This window comes from Rhinopithecus bieti, unplaced genomic scaffold (genome assembly GCF_001698545.2).
Source record: "Rhinopithecus bieti isolate Rb0 unplaced genomic scaffold, ASM169854v2 scaffold_1295, whole genome shotgun sequence".
Taxonomy (NCBI): Eukaryota; Metazoa; Chordata; class Mammalia; order Primates; family Cercopithecidae; genus Rhinopithecus; species Rhinopithecus bieti.
The window spans coordinates 2,308,510-2,316,984 of record NW_016803880.1 but is presented as its reverse complement, the minus strand read 5'-3'; the positions used below and the strand labels follow the sequence as shown (position 1 = coordinate 2,316,984).

Genomic DNA, 8,475 nt, shown 5'->3' with positions numbered 1-8,475 from the left:
AGCCTTCTAACATCTTTTTAAATCTATAAATGCCTTTCAATATATTTTCATGCTTTTTCTAATGAAATTCAGACTTTGAAAAAAGATTCCTGTTGGTAGCTAAACAAACCTCAATAAAAATACATCTCTTTCATTATTTTATGATAATTCTAAAATTATATCTATTTTACTTACCATCATTTTGCTTGATAATGCCCAGCTGATTTGATTTTCATTTCTTGTCACAGGTAGAACTCTGATGGCATAACCACATTTTATGCTCATTCCTCATTTTAAGTTGGTTATTTTCATCAATTACTATTAGTTTAATCACTCTGAACTGAAGTAAGGTAATAGATGAGTTTACTGAAAACACAATTCATTTTCTCATTTTGCTGGCCAAACAATACTACTCCATGTTCATAAACATGAAACTCTTCAAGGGATCTGCTTCAAGGGGAGGCAAGACGAATGTGCTCTTGGGAGTAGGACATTTAGAGATACGGTAAATTACCTTGTCCAGGCACTGGCCAAGTGGTGCTGTGGAAAATCTCCAGGACATCTCAGCTGCATGAGCTAATTTGTCTCCCATGGACTTGTCTCTCAATGGCTTGGCTGTGGGCCTACTAAAGGAAAAAAGAAATTGTGTTTTTTACCTTCTCTAAAAATTGCACACTATTTGCACTTTTGAATTCTCATTTTGTTTCCGTTCAGTGGTTATCAAAATTATTAACAAAATCCAGATGACAGTATTATTCATATTAAACATTGTCTTTAATTTATATTTATAATGCTCATATAATGTTATAATGGTCTATGACCATATTACATAGGCAACCTACAGATGATCACATCTTTGGGTGAAATGTTTATTTTTTGTTTGTTTATGAACTGTCAATAGCCATCCACGTGCTGTTAAAGTTTTTGCAGCATGGCTCAGTGGCTCACGCCTGTAATCCCAACATTTTGGGAGGCCACGGCAGGTGGATCACGAGGTCAAGAGTTCGAGACCAGCCTGGCCAACATGGTGAAACGCCATCTCTACTAAAAACACAAAAATTAGCTGGGCATGGTGGCGGGAACCTGTAATCCCAACTAGTCAGAAGGCTGAGGCAGAAGAAACGCTTGGACCTGAGAGGTGGAGGTTGCAGTGAGCCATGATTGCACCATTGCACTCCAGCCTGGGCAACAAGAGCAAAACTCTGTCTCAGAAAAAAAGAAAGAAAGAAAAAAAAGATAAAATTTTTATATAATATAGGTTGTTATAAAGCAAACAAAGAAGTATGGAAATATCTTTCTTATTTTGACTTCATAAAAGACAGCTGACTGTATGTAACTCACTAGAGTTGTTAGACATCCCTAACAAGAAAGCTTGAGTAAGTCACTTAGTTATTTTAGAGTAAGTACGATTATTTAAATAATTTAGTTTCCTGTTGTTTTAAAGAAAAGATTTGTATTGCATTTTTTTAGAAAATGACTTTTCATGTAAGGAGGTCAATAATATAGCACACTTAAGATAATATTCTCTATCATTTATTTTCATTTGACTTCTACACTATTTAAAAACACAAAAAATAATAGTTTTGCATGTGAGCATTTAGAAATGCTTTGGGATGATTCAAAATTTCCAAATCTTTTTACAAGTCAGGCCTTTCAAGAGATATGAAGTAAGTACAAAAGTTTTCATCATTCATGCATCTGACATTGAATCAGATATTAATCAGAACCCTGGCTGAGCTGGCCTATAGCTAAGGGTTCAGCTGTTAAGCATTAAATCAATTCTAAATGCACTTTTTCCAACTTCTTCCCATCCAAATATATTTAATTTGTCATGTGTCCCTCATTATATAAGAGAAATTTTTCTGAACAAATTCTCTGGCTTGAGAGAATCTGTTCAACAGATTTATACTAACGTGTTAGTGACTGGAAAAAAAGCCGATGAGATTCAATCAATTAAATGAAAGAATTGAAACCTCAGCTACTGACTCAAATTATTTTTGAATCAAAGGAATTTGCAGGATGGGCTTCCTGATGTCCTAGAATTGCTATAAGTTAATTACCCACCTGTAAATAAGAATATCTTCCTCAGGTATGTAATAATGAAAATTAGAAACAAATAGAATTTTGCTTTCGTGCATATTTCCCTCTTACTGTTCCCTGGGAGAAGTTACTATATTCCAGGACCAGATTGTTTTATTTTGCTATCTTTTCTAGCTCTAGAATGATTTCAAATATTGGGTGTTCCTTCAAATGAACAGAAATAGTACCAATTCACAATGCCATGCATTTGAGATATAAATTGATCAGCAGGACTTCATGACATTGTAGTCTAGAAGGATAGGGCAAATCGTAGCTCTTAATTATCTAGAATTTCAGAAGACATGGGACAGAAATAGGAAGAAAGAAGACAAAAAGCAGTCTTGGTTCTCGTATCACTAAAGAGTTTCAATGGCACATGATCTCAAATGAAACCTAGTGGCCATGGCTCATGTGTTGTGTTCCACAGTAACTAGAGGTGTGCACATTTGGTCTGGAGCAATCTTCATAGAAGAAGGGACTAAAGCCCTAGAAAGCACAAGTTCAACTGGCTTCAGCCTGCACATCATAAGCATTCATTGAGAAAACATTAAGAGCCCATGTACACAAACAATAGGGCTTAGATATGGGTGTTGCTCTAATAACAACTGAAAGAAGATTGTATGCTTCTCCTAGACGATACAAAATTTTAAAGTAATATATTTTCTCATTTCTTCTTTTGCTGCCAGAGCGCTTGGAGCTAAATCTGTAGACATAATTTTAGCAACCATTTAAAAAATTATGACATACATATTTTTACACAATTTTTTCCTGATGCGTTGTTTGCATTTCTGTTTTTTAACATCCTGAATTATGTTTTTCCCCTTTTGTTTACTGCTTGCATTTGAATAAACTGCTTCCATTGTTTTTGTAGAATTAAAACAAATATACTCAATCATATAACAGCCAACAAAGAAATACACACACAATAACAAAAGGTTTGCTACTAGTCCCTTGCTTTTCTGCTTATTTACAATGATTCAGAGAATGGTTAGACTAAGGAAACATGATCAAAATTAGCAATATTTATTTAACAATAAAAGACAATCCTCTACATTCCATTAGCTCATCTTAACTATAGAGAAGATTATCTCAAAGTAGCCAAGTCTAATATGCAATTAAGACTGTACATAACTAAAGGCACAAGATGGAACTGGTTTTTATTTTCTTCCTCGCTCATTCTCTAGTCAGCCTTCAGTCATGAACACTTGTAGAGAGAAAACTTTACACAAGCAGGAGGCAACTGCTGAAGCTAGAGACTCAGCCTTTGACATCTGCCATACGGAAGTGACCAGCCTGAGAATATAGAGATTTCTTACTAAGATAATGTAATAATTTTTAAATATTAATAGAATGCTGGAATTTAGTTTCTCTCAAAGGTTCCTGCCTTGCCTTCATTGAACTTCTTGATTTCCTGTCACCCCTTTTCCCTCTCTCATCTTACTCCAAGACTTTTGTAAATAAACAGCATAATGGAGAAGACACTTTCTCATAAGGATATTTTTTAGTTGACTATGCTTGCATAACAGCCAACAGACCAAAATATTTCATCATCAAGAACGTCCAAGTGGCTGCCCAGAACCAGGATTTCATCATCAAGAGCGTCCAAGTGGCTGCCCAGAACCAGGAGAACTGATACAGAGTCGCATGAGATAATGTTGGCTAACTAAGGAGGAGAATTTGAAAACTCCCTGTACCCTTGGGCTAACTTAGAAACAGTGATGCTCTGCCAAGAGCTGGCTTCAGAGTTGGGCATATCTCCACTGGAATCTCAACTCTGCCACTTCCTCTTCATGGAAACTTAAACCTTTAACCTCTTGGGGTCTCAATTTCCTCATCTTTAAAATTAGCATAATCCCTTTTGGGGTATTATAAATGAAATGTTTCCTTATAAGAAACGTCAAATATCTGAAAAATATGATTTCAAAATTATATACTTGGGATTATGTTCTGGCTCACTGGAAAAATACCTTCTGTGTACAAGCACTATACCTGCTGCCTGGGATAAGAAATAAAATGCATGCTCTCTGTCCTCAGGTAGCAAAAGCTAACACAGACATAGACTTATACATAACTACAGACTTTCTCATCAAATGTTTGAAGCAATGTTAGAAGTCAGAGATAGCATTTGATGGTATTATGATCATTTTGCATTCAGGTGGCTAGGAAAGCTTAAATCCTATGTCACTGTCAAGAATCTCTCCCAAGTGGTTATTAAGTAAGGCAACCAACGAACAAAACAGAACAGGAATAAAGGTCATTTTGTTGGTTGCAAGACTCTGTAACTAATCCTGCTGGTTAAAAAGTAAATTGAAGCCTCTGACTTAGGCTTTAAGTCAGAAAGGGACCTCCTAAACACCTCTCTCATGTTAAGACATTCATGTTTTAGATACTGAGAACAGAAGGCTCAGGTATACCTGCATGAGAGAAAAACGTACAGCTGAAGGGTTTTTCTTTTTACCCATTCAGACACAGCATGAAAGACAGAGAAAGGCCACCAAAATTTAAGAGGACTCCCTGACATTGCTTACCAATTCTACAACACAACACACACAAAAAAAGACGAGAAGTTCCAGACCTAGACTCCTCTCTTTGAAGATATAATCAGTGATTGTGCATGCAGTGGCAATGCCCGCTAGTAATTATGTGCAATCAATATCTATGGATTTGAATAAGCAGGTTAATCTTTTTTCCTTGGGTTGGGAATGAAGCTAGCAAGAGGAGGTTGCTAAGAATTAGGTGAGCATAGGTAGAACATGCATGGGGGAAAATGGCAAATGGTCTTTCCTCCAATGGGACAAAATGTTGGTGTAATTAATTATCTCCCCAAATTATACCTTGGAATTAAAATTTTTATCAGGAAGATATCTACAGAACTCAACACATTTTGTGTGAACTCCAGTACATGATGGTATTTGTCCTTAAAAGGAGTAACTACTAAAACTAGACCAAACATTTATTGTAGTTCAGTGCAGACTTTAGGAATAGTTCTAAATGGTACCCGGAGCAGTGGGGGAACTGATGAAATTAATCTATACTATACTATCACAAAAATTAAAGTCCTCTTGATATAAATGAAAAATATGTTTGTAAAAAATTACAAGACACACTAAGTTTTAGTGTTAGAGATTGCGAAAAAAGATACCAGAAAAGATCCCATCAAACACTATGCTGAAATAAAGATATAACATGTATGAGTGGCATTATACTATCAGAATAGGAAATGGTATCAGATTCAAAGATTTTGGGAGCCAAGATGGCAAGAAGAAATGTATTCAAACTGCAGATGAATATCAATAAAGTAAGCAAATAAGATTTTTTTTTTTTTTTTTTTTTTTGGAGACAGGGTCAGACACCTGAAAAGAGGCCATAAAATATGAATAAACTTCAACCAAATGACTCACCTCTACAGCAGGTTGAGCCAACTTTCCTCATCAAGGAGACCTCAAAGTTGCTTCAGAGTATCCATGCAAGTTGTCTTGTAAGGTCCTTTCTTTTATGCATATTTTCTGGAAGACTGTTTCTCTTTGACCTAAAAAAATAATCAGTCCTTCCTTCATGTAAGGGAAAGTCTCATCTATTGTATCTTTCAGTCCTAATTTTCTATTTTTTCTTGGGTATTGTATCTCAGGGACAGTGACTGTCATTAACTAGGATTTTCTTTTTCAAAAATATACTTACTACCTTTATTTCCTTTTTTTCTTTAACTTTGGGCATTGTAATTTTTTTATACTTCCCCATTTTTGTAATGTAATATTTTCTCTTGACTTGATTTCCTCCCCAACACACATTGCATATTTAAATGGCTTTTTATTATAGTTAATATGTGCAACTTTGATAGCATCATAGCTTTAAATTGTTACTTTAGAGTTGCTTCTTTTTCTATCTTTTCTTTTACCAAACTACAAATTTCCATATCACCTCCTCTCCTCAAAACACACTAACACACATAAACGATTATTTCTGAAACCTAGACTATATTCTATTTATTAGGTCTTAGTTTAATGTCAGTTAGAACAAATATTTAAATGAGACAATGGAAAACAGTTCATTAATTTTATAATTAATTTTTAAGAGATACATTATTTGATTAATTCATACATGAGTAACTAACCTTATTTAATAATTTGTCTGAAGTAACTCAACATAAGTGCTCAAACGTACCCCAAATTTGCTATTTTGTTTTGCTTTGTAAATCAGAATAAAAGCTGTTCACAGTAAAGGTAAGTCACACAAAAATATTAATTTATGCAACACTTATAAAATCAACACTTCATGTATTTCTAATGAATCACATTAGCTTTAAATGTATTTTAAAGTATATTTAAATTTGTATTGTTGGTACAACATAAAGTAACAAATAAAATTCAAATTTTGCTGTCCTTCCAAATCTAAATAATTAATAGTATATATAATGTAAAGGCAAATACTTGAGTTACCATTAAATAATTTTAATACATAAATTTCTCCTTCTATCTATTATTTCCAGAAACAACGAATATTTAAATAATAGAAGAATGCAAAAGAAACAACAGAGGTCATTTTGGATGTACTTTCTTCTCCATTTATCAGGAAATGAATTATGATAAGTACTATAAACAAACTTCTGATTACCAAGTAAATATGATCCTGTATGAAGTCACACTTTATCTTATCTATAGAAAATTTCTCTCATTCAGTAAGTAGTAGGAAGGGACACATATTTCACTAATCAAATTTGAAGAAATATTCTGAAACTTGATGATTGTTATTTTTATTAGGATCTATCTAAATTAAGACATTCATGGCCAACACTACTAGTGTCCTGACAGATGTCTATTCTTTCTTTTAATCAGAGAATTCTACTTTTCTGGGACTTAGAAATATTCCCAGTTTAAAATACTTAGCTTTGCAAAATTCAGTGCGACTGGAGTAATCATATGCCACACTCCTTGCCAACAGGATTTAAGAAATCTTTGAGTGTGACTTCCCTTCAAGCTGGTGAGAAAAGTTGCCTCAGTTGATGGTTACACTTTAGCCTTTAAGCCTTTGTCCTTGTCTCTCCCCTTGGAACACAGACATGACAGGCTGAAGTAGAGAAGCCTGAGGTTAAAGGCCACATGCTAAAGGTGACTGATTGAGAAACTGAAAGAAACAGAGGTATTTCACAACATCTATCATGTGCCATGTTAGCCTTGAACACCCCACTTCCGGGCTTTTTTTATATCTAAAATAAACCACTTTCCAATTCAGCCCCTGCTTATCAAGTTTCCATTACCACACGTTCAATGCAGTCATGCCAGAAAAATTTTACATTGGTTTGTTTAGAGTATTTTTTTCATTTATGATTTATCAGTAGCATTTATATGAACTTTGAAACAAAATCTTATTATTCTTTTCTCTAATTCCATCTTCCAACATGTAAATTTTGCAGATATGGTATTGTAATAATCCCAATGAAATTAATTCAAGCTGAAACAAATTATTTTAAAACTTCAATTTGAAAAAAAGATTGTATGCTATTAAATATGTAATGATGACTATAAATTATACAAAGAACTTCTGCTTTTCTAATTCAATGTATAAACACTGGCATAAGTACCTAATGATATTTCCTTTTGGGAAGTATCGGGGGGGAAAGGGATGGCATAAAACTTATTCACTCACCCAGTGGTCCCTGAGTGATGACTACAACAATGAAAGAGGCTGAGTGGTGAGCAAAAATTTCAGGGAAGCACCACAGAGATAGGAAGAGTATTATTTTTTAATCAAAACTCTCTCTTTATACGGGCTGGTCTTTGTGACTTAAACATTAAAACTATGACTTGTTCTGGGCTAAAAGACAGCTTGAAAAATGCTAGCAACTCAGCAGTAATAATGACTTGACTGTCCACACTACAGAGCAGAAATTGAAAATACTTCCCTACCCTGTTCAATCTTATTCATGAAATTTCCCTTAATATTTTGAACAATTAATAATAAGGATCAATATATGTAAACCTGTGCTTGCCCTTAATGGGGAGGACACTGTTCCTATTGTCAGATGATAGCAAAAGCCCATGCCAAACAGACTTGCAGTATCACAGATCCTCCAGATTAACAAGAACTGTACAGCTGAAGGGCAAACCAAGCAAAGAGAGGGCCTGATGCTTTCCCAGGCTAACAGAGACAAGTGTCAGGGTGTGGGCAGAGTGAACTGCTCCTTTGCAACCTAATGAATATAGGCTTTGTTACATAAAAATCAAATGATGCAATTGCAGTGCTTTTACCAAACAGGAGAAGGAAGAAATTAACTTAAAAACTTGCTACATATTGTCTCACCTTATTCCACATAATCAGCATTCATTTATTATTCTGAATTCAGTAAATTTGGTTCTTATTTTGTGGAGCATGTTCACTCATATCCAAAAAAAACAAAAACAAAAACAAAAAAAAAAAAAA

General features: G+C 34.3%; 1 long non-coding RNA gene across 1 annotated transcript in view; it reads right to left on the bottom strand.

Annotated features, from left to right (window-relative positions):
- Window positions 1-500: 500 nt before the first annotated feature.
- LOC108518174 (uncharacterized) overlaps window positions 501-8,475 on the bottom strand; it is a 37,749-nt gene continuing 29,774 nt past the window's right edge. Inside the window, exons 2-3 of the long non-coding RNA XR_001882307.1 lie at window positions 5,460-5,587; window positions 501-605 (exon numbers count right to left, since the gene is read on the bottom strand). This is a non-coding gene — a long non-coding RNA (uncharacterized LOC108518174). The remainder of the gene's footprint in view (window positions 606-5,459; window positions 5,588-8,475) is intronic.